At 42.0% G+C, this 17,063-nt stretch overlaps 1 protein-coding gene across 2 annotated transcripts in view; it reads left to right on the top strand.

Moving 5' to 3' along the window:
* Positions 1-3,140: 3,140 nt before the first annotated feature.
* Positions 3,141-17,063, top strand: part of SPOPL (speckle type BTB/POZ protein like) — a 59,713-nt gene continuing 45,790 nt past the window's right edge. For both annotated transcript variants that reach the window (XM_079782593.1, XM_079782592.1), the window contains exon 1: positions 3,141-3,285. The gene's annotated coding sequence lies outside the window, so the exon portion shown is untranslated. The remainder of the gene's footprint in view (positions 3,286-17,063) is intronic.

Here is a 17,063-nt window from a genome sequence, read left to right as displayed (position 1 = left end):
TCTGCAGTGGTCTGAAGTATGGATGAGAGTCAGCCCGTGATGTTTTGGAAAAGAAGAATAAGATGCTGCAGTCCCTAAATATCAAAATGGGATGGTCTGTTGGCTCTTCAGACAGAGCCTCATAGGGTTGAGTCAAGAAGATCCAAAGTGTGGTCCTCATCAGTGCTCGTTAAGCTCAGAGAATGGCTCTTCTGATCTTTACTAACTGCCAACCCATTAATTACAATAAGTAAAACTCCCTAGTCAGCCACATACATTGAGGAGTCTGAATGATTTCCTATAGAAATTTGACAAAGGAGCAGCAAAATGAGTATTATAGTTTCTTGATGTCTAAGGAGTTAGTTGGGTGATTGTAATGGCTAATGCCTTAAGCGATGTAAGCCTGATAAGGACAAGTGGAAGTACACTATGCTGTACACCAGTGATAAAACTCTTATTTTTATAGCAGCCATAAACTAAAGCCTATTATAATAGTCTAGTTTATTGAACCTCTCCCTGACTAGAACTTAGTCAAGTGTCAAGGGTCATCAGTACCACTCATTTCTTAACTCCCAATTGGAAATCTACTTAAAGGTTTATGATAGTTTGATTCCTTGAGCGTTTTACATTTACTAGTGCCTAATGGTTGACCAGTGGGAGAGAGGGCAGGGTATAATGTTAAGGGGTTGAAATAATTAAAAGGCCTAGGCAAAAATTACATGTACTAATTTTCACTGTTTCTGTCACATATCATGATGTTAACAAAGGCCCACATGAGCATAGCAAATAACTTTAATTGTTCTTTCTTCATGTTTGGAGAATGTGAATTTTTACACTAATATTTTTCTCTCCCCATCAAGTCACCAGCATGCCAGTGCTCACTTCCATTTCTGTTTTTAAACTCTTGGCCTAAGACAACTTTGACCTCTATGGCTGATCGTATCTTTACCTGCTATTTTTATTTATTTTTTAAAAATATATTTTTATTGATTTCAGAGAGGGAGGGAGAGATAGAAACATCAATGAAGAGAGAGAATAATTGATTGGCTGCTTCCTGAACTGCCCCCCACTGGGGATCGAGCCCACGATGCGGGCATGTGCCCTGACCAGGAATTGAACTGTAACCTCCCGGTTCACAGGTGGACCCTCAACCATTGAACAACACTGGCAGGGCATTTTTCTGCTATTTTTAAACACACGTTTTGTATATTAAATGTATAAGATTGCCAATGTAGTATTAATTTGAGCGATGGAGATCTTCAAATTTCAGTAAACTTGGGATTGTTACTGACGAAATGAGGAGACCTCGGTTCTTGTCTTCTTGAGGAAAAGATTTCAATCAAGAGACAAAGTGTAGAAAAGAAAGCAATAATTTATTGACCACAGCAAAAATATACTGAGGACCATGAAACAAGCAAGGGCATAGAAGTAGCAAGAGCCTAGGCTGAGCTGCTTTGGCTCCCTGGGAAGTTGGAGAAAAGGGGGCCTTGGAGACAGGTTCAGAGGGTTAGTCTACTACTAGTTGTCGCTGCTCTTTGCTCCCAGGGTTGTAAGTCTCCTAGGGTGCCTTAGAGGTGGGGGAAGGAGTGGGGGATGGGAATGGCACTTGCCTGCTGAGATGTGCTGGGATCTTCATTTTCAGGAGTTTTAAAGGCTGGGCCTTTAGGAGAGAATCAATAGAACATTCATCAGCTTTATGCTGATTTACCAAAATGAGACTTATTCTCTTAACTTGTCTGTCCTTGGTTGGCAAATGGCACCTAATTAGATTTCTGTTATCTGTCTCCCTGAGTAGGGTGATTTAGGCTATTTACCCTTGGTTGGGGAGGAGAAATGCAAACCATTTACTCTTAAATGTCCTTGGTTTAGGGAAGACAGGATTTAGTAGGTGGCTGCAAACTGCTGTTTAACTGTCTGTCTTAGTTTCCCTATTCCATTTGTCCTGGAATTTCCTTAACTTTTTATGATTCCACAACAGGATGAGTTATTCTTTCTGCTTCTCAGTTGCTTGAACTGTTAGATGAGAATGATTTCTACCAGGAAGTTGTAAAGTTGAGGGGATTAAAAAAGATCATACAAGTCTGCTTACAGTGCTCAATACGTAGTCAAATAGTACGTGCTTCCCCCCCCCCCCCTTTCCCCCCATTCTCTTCTTGGAAACCCACATAAGCAATCAGTTGAGTGATGCCCAGTTGCGGTGGAATGACTTGGGGGTCCTTAAATGATAATCATGCCTGCTCTGGCAAGTCCCTCAGACCTCTTTAATGAGAATCTTCTAGGCAATTGGATCAAGAATCCTTTGCCCATTGTTTGCTGAATAAAGTTGTCCTTTATCACCCATTTCTTTAAACTCCAGGTTGGTAAAGAAAACTTGAAGCAAAAGTCTGAAGAGATGAGGTTGGTCAAGTTTTCTTCACCGATGTCCCATCTTGGGAGGCCGCCCGCTCCTGCGCTGCCCCTCGGCGGAGCCCTCCCCTCCTGCCATCGGAGCTCATCTCCAAACAAAACTCATTCCGCCGAGGCGCTGATTTCTCTCCTTGGAGACCGCACACCCCTGTTTTTGTTTCAGCAGTTTCTATAGTTCTGAGCTCGCAACTGGGGCTTTCTCTCCGGGCAGCCCCAAGGAAATGGTGCGCAGAAACTGTTTTTGCCTTTCGTACCCTACGTGGGTCAGCCAGAGCAGTCAGGAGGTTTTAAGGAAGGAAAGGTTTAGGCTGGGCCGAAGCGGGGTGCCGCAGGGCCAGGTCCGTCCGCCTCCTCTTCCAGGCGGCCCGCCCGCCGGGAACCCGGTGCCCGCCCGCGGCCGCGGCTACTTTCAAAACCCGGCGGGAGATCCGGGCTGGCCCGGAAGTGGCGGGGGGGGCGGCGGCTACTTCCAAAACCCGGCGGTAGATCCGGGCTGGACCGGAAGTCCCGGCGCGGGGAGGAGGGAGGAAGAGCCTCGCGAGCCCCACCGTCGACGCCGCCGCCGCGCGCACGCGCCCTCGCGGGCTGGGCTGGGACGGGAATCGCAACTCGGAAGCCAGAGCCCGGACGGGCCCGGGGCGGGGGGTGGGGGGGCGGCGGGGGCGGGAGCGGCGGAGGCGGCCGCCCCTGGCGGCGGGTTTGTTTATCCCAAGGAAGAAGTTTAGGACCGGGAGATAGGGAAGGAGGGCGGGCCGGGAGGAGGGATGCGGTTCGGCGGAGGCGGCCGCCACAGGGACTCGCCGCCATCACCTTTGCCTCCACGGCCGCCGCAGCCGCCGCCGCCGCCTCAGCGGAGAGGAGCCGCCGCCGGGACTGCCCGCCGCCGCCCCGCACGCCCGGGTAGGTGCCCCTCCCCCGCCGGGGTCCCCGCCGCGGCCCTGGCCGCTCGCCCGCGGACTCGCCGGCGCTGGAGCCGGCCTCCTCCTCCGCCCCTCACCGCGCCCCTTCCCATTGGTCGGGGACCCCGCTTCTGCGGCCTGCCTCCCCCCCCGCTTCTGCGGCCTGCCTCCCCCTTCCTCGGGCTTGTCTTCCTCCCCCGCCCCTCGGCCCCACCCTCCGCCCCCCAGACCGCCCTCCCCGGGGCGAGTCTCCACTTCCCCTGGGACTCTCCCCCCCCCTCTCCGCCCCCGCCTACCGGGAGCCCCCAGACTTTCCTCCGCTGGCCTGGCCCCTTTCCGTCCCCCGTCTCCATCCTCCTCCGAACCCGTGTGCCTCCGCGCCCGTCCGTTTCTACCTGTCTCTTCCCACCCCGCCAGCGTCCACCTCTGTGCTTCCTCATCTCCACGATAGACACCCGAAATTGTCACCCTGTCACCCATCTTAGGGTGAATGCCCCCTGCCCAGCCAGCACCCCCCCCCCCCCCCCCCCGCCAGCGGTCGTGCCCTCCGCCTCCTCACCGCCCAGCACACAGCCCTGCCCTCCGGTTCTCCGTTCACCGAGGCGCAGGCTAACTCTGCGGCTCGGGGCCAAGCCTTGACTTTTCCTCATTCCATTCCCTTCTGCTATCCTTCCTCCCAATTCCCCCTCAAGGGAAGGGGATGGTAGGATTTCCTCCCTCAAAGCAGCAGATCCCATAGAAATAAGATTCACGTTTGTTCGCCACAACTCTTGGGCTTCTTTCTCGGTGAACAGTGTCCTTCTGCCGCACTTTGGGGTCCTCTGATGCTTTGTCTCCATCGGAGTAACCCCGGGCCTCGATGGCTCCATTGTAATACTCATCCTGCCCGTTTTAACGTACAGTTGAATCCACTGTGTCTTAGACTGGAAACTTAAGTAGTAAAAGGTTCATGCCTTGAAAAAAAAATTACATCTCTCCTGCCATAATGGGAAAGGTGGAGTATTTCAGATTCCCCTGTTGTTCCTGAGAGAAGTGGTGCCCGGTGGTTAAGACCTCAGGCTCTCGCTAAACTGCCAGAATCTAAACCTCTGCCTCGCCGTCATCTACCAGCGCCGGCCTCGGACAAGGCATTTCCTCTCTCTGTGCCTCAGTGTTCTCGCAGCTGTAAAAGGGGGAGAGTGATCTGCTTCGTAAGAAGGTGGTGGTTAACGCATGACTTAATGCAGGCAAAGTGCAACCGTGCTTGGCGCACGGTAGGCCTCCAACAATGTTCTTGATTATTGTCTCTTGACTTGGTTTTACTATTGGTAACTTAACTTTGAGAGAGGAAGGTAGGAATCGAAAAGCTGGCTTTTTGCTCTTTTTCGTTTAATACCCTTTATGGTATAGCTAGGATTCATATTTTGTTCCTGTATAAAATAAATCCTTCTGGTGTGAAAAATAATATGAGTTTTCGCTCCCTAGTTTCAGGTAAGTTACCAGGCTACCGGCAGGTCAGTCCCAATTTCAGATACCTGCTTAGAAATTGTAAAATTTTACCTTTGAGAGTAAATGAAGTTGAACTATTTGGCAGAGATATCGTAGTGGAAAATGAGGATTTTATAGATAAGAATTTTAGTACTACAAATTAAATACTCAAAATTGGTGGGATTCTTCACATCCATCTGTCCTTTATGTTGACTTGCTACTCATAGAGCTTTGGCTTCATTCAGAAGACTGGTGGCTTTTCTCTTTTAACATGTTATGCTCATTCACATGACCATTCCTTGATGTTTCCCAAATTTTACTCTTTAAAACCCTGACAATTTTTGTGCTATTTGCTTACCTCCTGTGTATTATTTTCTTAATACATTTTTTGAAACAACTCACTTAAAAAATATCAAATAGGTCCTGTTTAGTGTTATAAATAGTAAAATTTTGAAATCTCAAATTGCTGTTCTAATTACACATAAAATTATGTGCATATGCAACTGCCAGCAAAAAGATGTTTGCCCATGTGTAGCTTAATATCACTTTTGTGTCAAGTGGAATGTACTCCAAACTTTAGGTGACACTGCCTTTGCTTAAGCTATTTCCTGGCCTAGAATAACCTTTGCCCTTTCCCTGCATATCCAAATTCTACCCACCTTTTACCTCTTACTATTTCCACGTGGTTCCTGCCAACATTGGTTTTTTTCTTGGCTTTTCTACTTTCTGTATTTTGTATTTTTGGCTTTGAATAATACCAGCAGGTCTCATTCAAGAAAAAATGACTCTTCTGGAATCAGACATTTAAAGTTTATGGGAACTTTGAAGGCATTTGCATCTACTCTGTGCTAAGCACTATTCTTTTGGTTTTGTAAATATTTAGTCTTGCCAAAAATATTTAATGAGCACCTTCTTCATGCCAGACATTGGGGATACACAAGAGCAGCCCTTCCCAACCAGGGTTTCAGTGAATATCAAGCCCTAATGCTTTAAGGCATCCAAACTATATAATGCAGTAACTCCTTTCCTATGCACCTAAAATGGTACTAGCTGTATACCATACTTGAGCGAAAGAACTGAGGAAATAGTTACTTAATTCATTTTCTGTAGGGTTTAATTCTTACAGAACCTTGGTTGACAAAAGCTTCGTCAGAGAATAATAATACAGGGAATACCGGTTATATTAAAGATAATGATAATCTCTAACATTGATAAAACACTATGCCAAGCCCTGTTTCAAATATTTATATATATTAACTTGTTTAAACATCATAACAATCCTTTGAAGAAGGCTTTATTATATCTCTGTCTCACACATGAGGAATTGAGAAACAGAGAGATTACTTAATTTCCACAAAATCATACAGCTAAGTCAGCAGCAGAGCCAGGAAACATGGCTGTAGAGCCTATCACCTCTCAGACCTTCCAATTCCATGTTGGTTACTTTAGACAGGGTTCATATTTCTGAAAAATCTTTTTTCTTTTTTATTATTTTGCATTTTTTTTATAGGTTTCTCTGTATTTTTAGATTGTTTAGGAAACTAAAAAAGATTTAACGTTTGTAAAGCACCTAAGTCTTATATATGACTAGATATTGAAAGCATTTTACCTTTGGTGGTCCTGCTCACTGTTTTGTTTCCTGACTTGGGATTTATTCACTTAGCAAGAGTTTATTGAACAACTGATTTTGTGCCAGGCTCTGGTGACACATGCAAATGGAGTGTACCTGTATTCATGGAGGCAAAAGTCTGTTGGGGAATAAAGAAACTAAACAAATAATTACAAAAATTACAATTACAGTTAAGATAACTGCCACAAAGGAAAATTGTTATAAACAGTGAAAGCCTGCTAATGTATCAAGGAAAGCTTCTCTGAAGAAAGGACTTTTAGACTGAAACCTGAAGAATCAACTGGACTTACCCAAGTATTGCTGGTGATTTCAGCTCTCTAGAACTGAAGAGTCCTGTTGGGGCTGGACCTTAGCACGTGAGGCTGGGTGATGTGAAATGAGACTGGAACAGGTCACACTGGTCAGTTATTGCTAAGCATTTTGTACTTAAGAGAAATGGGAAGCACTGGAGAATGTTAAACAGCTGAGTAAGTTACTTAGATTTTCATTTTAAAAACACTTGGCTCCTCTGTGTAGGACAGATTGGAGAGGCAACTGTAAAAACCAAGACCAATTGGGCCAGTGCTACTCAAAATTATCTGGTTAAGGACCTGTTTTGTTTTGTTTTGGTTTCTAATACGTACTGGTACTTTAGTAACAATAAAATGAATGTTGTGGCAGTGTCAAATTACTATAAAAATTTCTAAATGCTCCCTCTTAGTTTTTACCTTGTAATAATAGTTCGTGAAACAGTGTTGGTCCATAGACCACTTTGAGTAGAATTGAGTTTGGCTTTATAGCAGTTTGGGCAAGAGATGATGGAATCTTGGTCCAGTATAGCGGTGATAGAGATAAAGTAGCTAGATTTGGCAAATATTTGCCAAGTAATATTGATAGGATTTGATGATGGTTTAGATTTGGGGTCTAGGGAGAGGAGAAGGCTGATTTCTGGGTAAGCGGTTCTTCTGTCTAACATAGGGAATATTGGGAAAATACCAGTTTTTTGTTTGTTAGTTTCTGGGAAGGGGTGGGTATTGATCATAATACAGTTGGGAATAGTCAGTATAGCTTATAATTGATGTTATAGTGTGGGAGGTGGGGGGTAAGATTGCCTAAGAGGAAAGTACACAGAGAGAAGATACAGGGAAATAGTCCCCTATGAATCTTTAATATTTAAACATGGGGAAAAAGAAATGGAGCAAAGGAGACTGAGAAAGTGTAGCAGAGGTTGGGGGAAATTTTCCTTGGCATCACTAAGGCCAAGGCAATAGACTGTTTGAAAAAGGAGGGAGTGGCTAATCAACCATGTTGAATGAAGCTGAGAAATCAATTAAGTTGGGAACTAAAACATACACATTGTATTTAGCAACATAAACAAAATTATGTATTTCTTAGTAGTCCATCTATAAACTATTTGATGATGAATTTTGTTTTAATCTGCCAAAGCAACAGTCCTAAATTTAGAACTAACTGAAATCTATAGCATCATCGGTACCTTCCTGAGCTCAGACTAATTTTTATTTATCAACATCTGGATATACTTATATGCATCTCAACTCATTCAAGACATATTCAAACAGAATATGTATTTTAAGTACTATTTATCAGGCATTGAATACTAGACTTTTAGGAATATCATTAGAGCTCGGAGACTAGGAGCAATGAACAATTAAATATTGTTATTATAGTGTGATCAAAGCTGTCATAGCAGTTTACTCAGGTTGCCTTGGAAGTACAGAGAAAAGGTGCATTAGGGAAGGTTTTCTAAAGAAAGTGACATTTCCACAGAGTGTTTCCAAAGGACTAATGGAGAGATGGAGACAGCAGTGTAGTGGTAGAAGAGTTTAAAAAAATTATGTTCTAGGTATTTTGAAAGCATGCAAATGCAAGGAAATGTGGCTATAGCATATGGATGGTATATGAGTGAGGTTGGCCATGCCATTCAAAAGTTTTTCTCTTGAACTTGTACCTCATTTCTATTTTAATTAATATTATCACCACTCATAGTCACCCAACATGGAGATATCTTTTGAATATCTTCAAAAATTAAAGATTACCTTTGTTGTGGTATTTGTTGTCTAAGGTGGTATTTTATTTTGGCTGGTTAGCTTTATATTTTATATATTACACCTATACTTATAAAATTATTGAGTAACCAATAGTATTACTTAAATAGTATTTCAGTTATGCTTCAGTGATATTTTTTTTTAAATGGGAGAAATCTTATGCATATAATTTTTTCTCCAATTTAGAGAGTTAAATGAGAGCCTTGGTAAGAGTTGACTGCTAAACTTCAGATATATGGTCAGTGATGGTGCTTTGAGGCTCAGTAGTATAATAATAGTCCCTTGATACCTTAAATGCTATTTTAGTTAGTTGTCGCAACATCTCAACATCCTTAGAATTATCTTCCACCATAGTGGAAAACAATTCATCTGTAGGGATTACTTTCTGAAGAAAACTATAATTGGCAAAACATTAATTGGCAAGATCAAAGTCTCATAAAAATAGTGTGTTAGAAGGGAAAATGATAGTAAAATGGATTTTGAAAACACAGTAAATAAAGGTTCTAGGAGACATCTGCTTTAAAATAAAAGGGGGTAGGTTATAACAAAACTTCGGATATACCTTTCTTGTGTTATTTTAGAAACATCTACTAAGGCAGTCTTCCTTAAATTTTATACTAAGAAAATTATAACTTTCAAAATTTATTTTTATTAGTTCTTACTGGCTTTAATATTTTTTTTTACTCTTGCTTTCTCCCTGGTTTTTAGTTTTTTAAATATAACTAAGTTCTTCTGTAAGAACTCTATGCTTTTTATATATTACTAGTGGCCCAGTGCACGGATTTGTGTACATTGAAAGGAAAATAATTAGAAGAAATCTATAATAATAAAAGGGTAATATGCTAATTAGACTGGAGGTCTTCCAGACGTCATTCCAGATGTCCTTCCTGACGAAGCTGGGGCCGGAGGGAAGCCAGCCCGGGTCCCCGGTGCCTGCCGGCAGCTGGAGGAGGGAAGCCAGGGTCCCCAGTGCTGGAGGGAAGCCGGTGCCAGCAGCCAGGAGAAGGAAGGCCTACTCTTGCACGAATTTTCATGCATTGGGCCTCTAGTATTTTAATTCTGCTATTTGCCCTTTCTCTGTAATGGACGCTGGTCACCATCTGTGGGGAGATAGGCAGGGCGATTGGGCCCCGCTCTGCTCCCTCAGTGCCTGGGAGCTGGGCGGCAGCCCCGCCCCCCACCGCCACCTCTGGTTGCCGTCTGCAGGGCTATTGGGCCCAACTTGCACCCGCCTTAGCCTGGCACCGCCCACTCACCTGCTCTACCATCCCACTGTGGTCCTGCTCTTGTCAGGGCCCATCGGGGCCGGCAGTGCCTCCATTGCCGCCCGCTGCCAGTGCTGTGTTGCTGACGCCCACCATGTTCTGCACCACCTCTTGGTGATCAGCACACATCATAGCGAGTGGGCGAACTCCCAGTAGAGGGGATAATTTGCATATTAGGCTCTTATTATATAGGATTATGGATTTTAAAAACAGGCTTCCTTTTCCATAATAATTATTAGCATATATTCTGAACAGAACTTTACATAGGTAAAGATAGATTTAAAATTTTATCTACAAATATAAAATTCCATTACCTTCAAACTATGGTTGGGATAGGTTGTTTATATACCTGAAGCAAAAGTATGGTGGGAATACTGTAATTCATTTGTGCAATATGAATGTGCTTAGAAGATACTCCACACAGACATGCACAGACTCCTTTGGAGTTTTCATATTTGCTTTCATCCTTTATTAGATATAGGAGTAAATATAATTGGAAATAACAATTCAAAATGAAAAAAGAAGGGTTTCACTCATGTATTAGTAATGCAAGATTTCAAAGGTTGTAGTAAAACTGAAAATTAGTATGATGCTTTTTAAATATTATTTGAGATTTCTTAACTAGGAAAAAATTGTTTTCTGTTTGGATATGGTTTCTTTTTTTAAAATATATTTTTATTGATTTCAGAGAAGGGAGAGGGGAGAGAAATAGAAATATCAATGATGAGAGAGAATCATTGTTGGCTGCCTCCTGCGCGCCCCCTACTGGGGACCAGTGCGCAACCTGGGCATGTGCCCTTGACCAGAATCGAACGTGGGACCCTTTATTCCGCAGGCTGACACTCTATCCCTAAGCCAAACCAGCTAGGTCTGTGTATGGTTTCTGAGACAAATTTAAGTTTTTTCTTGTGCAAAATATACTTGTATTCCTCCTTCCCTGTATTGTCTCTGCCAATCAGATAATTGATTTTTAAGGTAAAGAGTGCAGTTGTCTCAAGGCATTTTTTTCCCCCCATTGTGATTTGGATACCATTTTTGGTGTTTTGCAGTGGGAAACTCCCCTAAAAGTAAATAGTTTTCATCCTATAATACAAAAACAAAATCAAACACAAAATTTAATATAAATTCATCCTGAAATTATCAAGACAAATATCAATACAAGAAGCTATCAAATACTTAAATTGAATTTTATTTTTTAAAATATATTTTTATTGATTTCAGAGAGGAAGGAAGAGGGAGAGAGAGAGAAATATCAATGATGAGAGAGAATCATTGATTGGCTGAGGGGATCGAGCCCATAACCCTGACTGGGAATCGAACTATGACCTCTGGTTCATAGATCAACACTCAACCATTGAGCAACACTGGCCGGGCTAAATTGGATTTTATTTAGTTAATTATTTTTTTGTTGGCAACTCTTTGGATCGGTTTGAACCTTTATTAACCAGTTATTCGACATGGCAGTTCCATTATGTCTAGTTTTGCTAGAGAAGCTCAAGTGGCATATAGGCGCTCACTAAACAGATTTGGTCATTTCTGATGGTATTCCAAGTGTATTTTTGAAAACATGAAAACATTCTTTCATGTAAATATTTTATCAATGGCATTTGAGAACTGGCTTGAACCAAGTGATATTTTGGGATATCTTGATTTATGCTTCACTGTTGATTATTTTATTTCCTCAGGTATTTTATTTCCATTGTCCTTTTGTCTATCTGCCTCGCTCCCCCCCCCCCCCCAAAATCCTTTATAAAAATTTTTTTTTCTTCATCAAATTGTGTAATGAAACCAGTATTTTTTCCTATCAGAATATAACCAGGATTATTTAAACATGGACCTGAGTAACTGACAACTTACTCTCGTGTAAAATAGCTTTAATAGAATTTCCTCATAGGTCATTTTGGTTTAAAGGGATGAACTACCCTTTTTAAGGCACTTATACCAGACAGTATCAAGTACCTTAGTTTTATTTTATTTCATTTACTTCTTATTACTAACCCATGAGGTGTAGGTAATATAAATTTTCAATGGTACTTGTCATTAATTACCATATGCTCCATTATTTTATGTACCCCAAAGAGAGAGGGCACTATCAATTACAATTGTAAAATGCCATCAATTTCAGAAATGTTAAAATATGGAACATAAAACGGGATTCTTAGAATTAAAGAAATGTGGCATTAGTGCTGCATCGTTTTATGGTTATCACCCAAGGTCATCAAAATAGCTAACCACCCAACATCAAGTCAGAATAAATTTTGTTCTGCTTTATTTCAGAGCTCTCCAGACAGCATAACATAGAGGCTAAGAGTATGTATCCATCTACTATTTAAAGCTTTAGTTTTGTGATTTTAGGCAAGTTACTTAGCATTTCTACCTCAGTGTACTCATTTGTAAAATGGAAATGACAGCAGTGTCTATCTAAAGCTGTTCTAAGAACTGAATGAGTTATATTTACAGTTAGAGTAGTGTTTTCCACGTAGTTTAATGCTTTGTCTAAATGTTGGTTAATGAAAAATAGTAATGCTATGTCTGATCTAAGATATATCAGCAAATGATGTGCTTAAAGTGGAGGGGAAAAGGGCCTTATCAAATCATTCATTGATATTTTGTGCACAAAATGAATATTAAAGTATTTCATTGATTTGTCTTTGAAAACTACTGTAAGATTGCAGTCTTGACAATTTTGATATCTAAATTGCATTTCTATTTTCATAAAAAATACTTATGAAGGTTCAGCTGAAATCTGCTTTTCTTTCATCTCTGTTATGACATATTTAGTCAGAATATTGATGTGCTGTGATGAATGTCTTAAAAATAACTGTAATATACTTATGATTCCTGTCAACTTCATAAAGAATTCATTCAGAAATATTTTAAAGAGTTTCAATATTAAAGAAACATGTTTTAATTTTAGTTAAAACATCCCACTTTTCTATTGTGAAGTATATGGAAGAAAAGTAATACTGAGGCAGTTTTTGTTTATTTTAATGGTTTAATTGTATATAATTTTGAGGCTTTGTCTTAAGATTTAAAAATCTTGTTATATACCCTGATAACAAAAATAGGTTGTGACCTTTTGAACTTGCTTTTTTTCCTCATTCCCACGTTTGCCTTGTTTTTTTTCCTGTTTTAAGCTCACATCGTTCATTTACTCCACAAATAGTTATTGACCTAACTATTAAATGCCAGGTTTTGTGTCTACAATGATGAATTAGAAATAGAATTGGAAGACTTACTATTTGGGGTTTATTAATCCGTCTGATCATTGAGTGCTTAGGCTCAGTGTTGAAATCTTTATATACATATTCTTTAAAAAATTTTTTTTATTGATTGATTTTAGAGGTGGGGGGGGAGAGAGAGAGAGAGTCATTCCACTTATTTATGTATTCACTGGTTGATTCCTGTATGTGCCCTGACGGATATTGAATACACAGCCTTGGCATATAGGGACGATGCTCTAACCAACTGGGCTACACTACGGGGGCCTGATGCTGCGGGGGCCAAACATGGCGGGGATCTCCCCTTTTCGCATCCCGCGCGGAAAGAGAGATGAACGAACCAGTTCTAAATGGAGGCGGCCAGGGATTGAGAAATATTAGAAATAAAGAAAACAAGACTCAGAAATAGATTCATGGAGCTGGGTGGATCTTTCTGTGCCTTGCTGAGGCCACAGAACAGATCCAGACTGCAAAGCTGGTGCTTTATTTATAACCAGGGACAAAGTAATCTACAATGTTGTTGTAAGTTTCACTTGTTTTGGCAGCACTTGCTGCCCCTCCCACAGCCCACTAGCTACCCAGGAAAGATATAGGGAGCAGTTACAAGATCAAGCTTAATTATGCTTAGAGGACTGAGCCCTCCAAGCTGGGACTTGTTTGCGACTTTGCCAGCAGGTCAGTCCAAGGCTTAACCCTATAACCGCTTCCTACACTACACTTTTTTTTTTTTTTTTTAATCCTCATAACTACCCTGTTAGGGTAGGCCATTACTTTTCAAATGTAACTACTAAATATCAGGTGTACTGGTTCATAATGAGGATTTTTTTCAATAGATGGAGTTACACATATGTTGATATATATGCCATTTGATATGTAGGCTATTTTGTTGTATTGACAGCAAGCTTCAAAACTTCACATGTCAAATTTTCTGAAGGTATTAACATCATAGATACTTTTACGCTTAAAAATGTTGAATTTCGTGCCAAAAAAAGAGCATTTGCGGGAAGTTTTAATTCATTACTTTATTTTGAAGAAAAGTGCTGCTGAAAGTTATCATATACTTCAGAAAGCTTATGATGAACATGCTCCATCTCAAGATACTTGTGAACATTGGTTTAAACGCTTTAAAAGTGATGATTTTGATGTGAAAGACAAAGAATGTCCAGGTCAACCGAAAAAGTTTAAAGACCAACAATTACAAGCATTATTGCAGGGATCCTCAAACTTTTTAAACAGGGGGCCAGTTCACTGTCCCTCAGAGAGAAGGAGGGGAGTCGGAGAGTGCGGCGCACATTCCACACATGCGCACTGTGGGCCCAGGACGAGTCGGCTGTGAAGCAGGACAGGCAGTGGCGGCAAAAACACCCAGCGGGCCGGATAAATGTCCTCGGTGGGCCGCAGTTTGAGGACCCCTGCATTATTGGATGAAGATGCGTGTCAAACTCAAAAACAACTTGCAGAAAGATTAAGCGTTGCTCAGCAAACAATTTCTGATCCTTTACAAGCAATGGGAAAGATTTTAAAGGAAGGAAAATGGGTGCCACATCAACTGAACGAAAGACAAATGAAAAACTGAAAAATCATCAGTAAAATGTTGCTTCAATGGCACGAAAAAAAGCCTTTTTTGCATCGAATTGTGAAAAGTGGATTTATTTTGAGAATCCCAAACGCACAAAATCATGGGTTGATCCAGGTCAACCATCAACATCGACTGCAAGGCCAAGCTGCTTCGGAAAGAAGACAATGCTCTGCGTTTGGTGGGATCAGGAAGGTGTGGTGCATTATGACCTTCTAAAACCAGGTGAAACTGTTAATACTGATCACTACCGACAACAAATAATCCATTGGAACCACGCTTTGGTCATGAAATGACCAGAATGTGCCAGAAGACACGGCAAAGTAATTTTGCTTCATTATGACACACCATCACACACTTCAAAACCAGTTAAAGACATGTTAAAAGATTTTGCCTGGGAAGTATTAACCTATCCGCTGTATTCACCAGACCTTGCTCCTTCAGATTACCACTTGTTCCAATCGATGGCGCATGTACTTTCTGAGCAGCACTTCAAAACGTACGAAGAACTGGAAAATTGGGTCTCTGAATGGGTTGCCTCAGAACCAGAAAAGTTCTATTGGGACAGTATCCACAAATTACCTGAAAGATGGGGGAAATGTGTAGCTAGCGATGAACATAATTTTGAATAAAGCACTTTTGATGTTTCTCTTGAAATTATCGTGTTTTCTTTGATTACAAAATCCTCATTATTAACTGGTACACCTGGTAAATGGCAGAAAAGAATAACCTTGACAGATGGAAAGAAAATGAAGATCAAATGTGATCAAGGTAGTGGTGGAGAGAGAGTACTTAGGTGTTAAAATTTTTTCAAATTAGTGTTTTCTTCTAAAGAGGATTTGACTCTTACATTCTGTTACCTTAATGTAGCATTCTTTGTTTTAACCCTTTGCACTCGCTCGCTTTTTTCTTGATTCTTTTATTCTAATGCTAACCGTGTCGAGTCACACTCGACATCCGAGTGCAAAAGGTTAATATAAAAATGTTTTAAATTAGCATGAGGGGAGATTAAAAAAAGTGTCCTTTCCCAAATTTAAGATGATGAGAACAGCATTGGGAGCAGGATTTTTATTATGAATTAGAGGCCTGGTGCATGGATTCGTGCACTGGTGGGTTCTCTCGGCCTGCGCCCTCTTGGGGGCTGTCAGATAGCTGGTTTCGGCCCGATCCCCGCAGGCCCAATCCAGACAGGAGGGAGCCCGATCCAGACAGGAGGGGGGCCGATCCAGGCAGGAGGGAGCCCGATCCTGTGCGTTGAGCGTCTGTCCCCTGGTAGTCAGTGCGCATCATAGCAACTGGTCTACCGGTCGTTCGGTCACTTAGGCTTTTATATATAGACTAGAGGCCCGGTGCACAAAATTAGTGCATGGGGCGGGGGGGGGGGGGTTCCCTCAGCCCAGCCTGCGCCCTCTCCAATCCAGGACCTCTTGGGGGATGTCCGACTGCTAGTTTAGGCCCGATCCCTGGAATCGGGCCTAAACCGGCAGTCAGACATCCTCTCATAATCCAGGACCACTGGCTCCTAACTGCTCACCTGCCTGCCAGCCTGATCACCCCAACTGTCCCCCCTGCTGGCCTGGTCACCCCCAAGTGACCCCACTGCTGGCCTAGTTGTCCCAACTCCCCCCCCCCCCCCCGCTGGCCTAGTTGCCCCAACTGCCCCCCCCCACCGGCCTAGCCGCCCCAACTGCCCCCCCACCGGCCTAGCCGCCCCCAACTGCCCCCCACCTGCCAGCCTAGTCGCCCCCAGCTGCCCCCCCCCCTCCGCCGGCCTGGTCGCCCCCAACTGCCCCCCCTGCAGGCCTGGTTGCCCATGCAGCCTGCTGCTCGGTCGTTTGGTCGCCTCTCACTAACCCTGCTGCCGGCCTAGTCGCCCCATGCAGCCTGTTTGGTCGTCCGATCGGTTGCGATGGTCGCTTAGGCTTTTATATATATATATATATATATGTATACACACACACATACATACACACACACACATACATATACATACATATATATAGATATATAGATATATAGATATCTATCTATCTTGGCATAAAGATTGCCTATTTATTTATTAAATATTTGTTTGCTTTTTAATTTTAAGTAAACTTTTATTGAAGTATAACGTACATTCAGAAACATGCATACAGTCCCATACACCATGTACACCCTTTTATCTGGTTTCTTACCATAAACATTTATTTTGATGTTATCCATGCATGTAGTGTGTAGTAGTAGCTTATTCATTCTCGTTGTTCTGTAGCATTCTATTCCATTGTATGACTGTATATACTATATTTTATCCATTCTACTGCTGATGAACATCTAGGTTTCCAGTTTTGAGCCGCAATAAATAGTGCCCCTATTGAATATTCTTGTACATATTTTTTGGTGCACATGTATATATTTCTTTAGGACATGTAACTTGTAGTGGAATTGTTGGGCTGTAGCATGTGTTTATGTTTAGATTTAGTATATATTATCCAGTACTTTCCAAAGTGGTTGTACCAATTTATGTAGTCTCATTAGTAGGGAATCAGAGTTCTATTTGTTCCATCTACTCTGCAACATTTGCTTAATATTGTCTCAT

Source organism: Cnephaeus nilssonii (genome assembly GCF_951640355.1).
Source record: "Cnephaeus nilssonii genome assembly, chromosome: 10".
Classification (NCBI taxonomy): domain Eukaryota; kingdom Metazoa; phylum Chordata; class Mammalia; order Chiroptera; family Vespertilionidae; genus Cnephaeus; species Cnephaeus nilssonii.
This window is presented reverse-complemented; position numbering and strand designations above follow the sequence as displayed.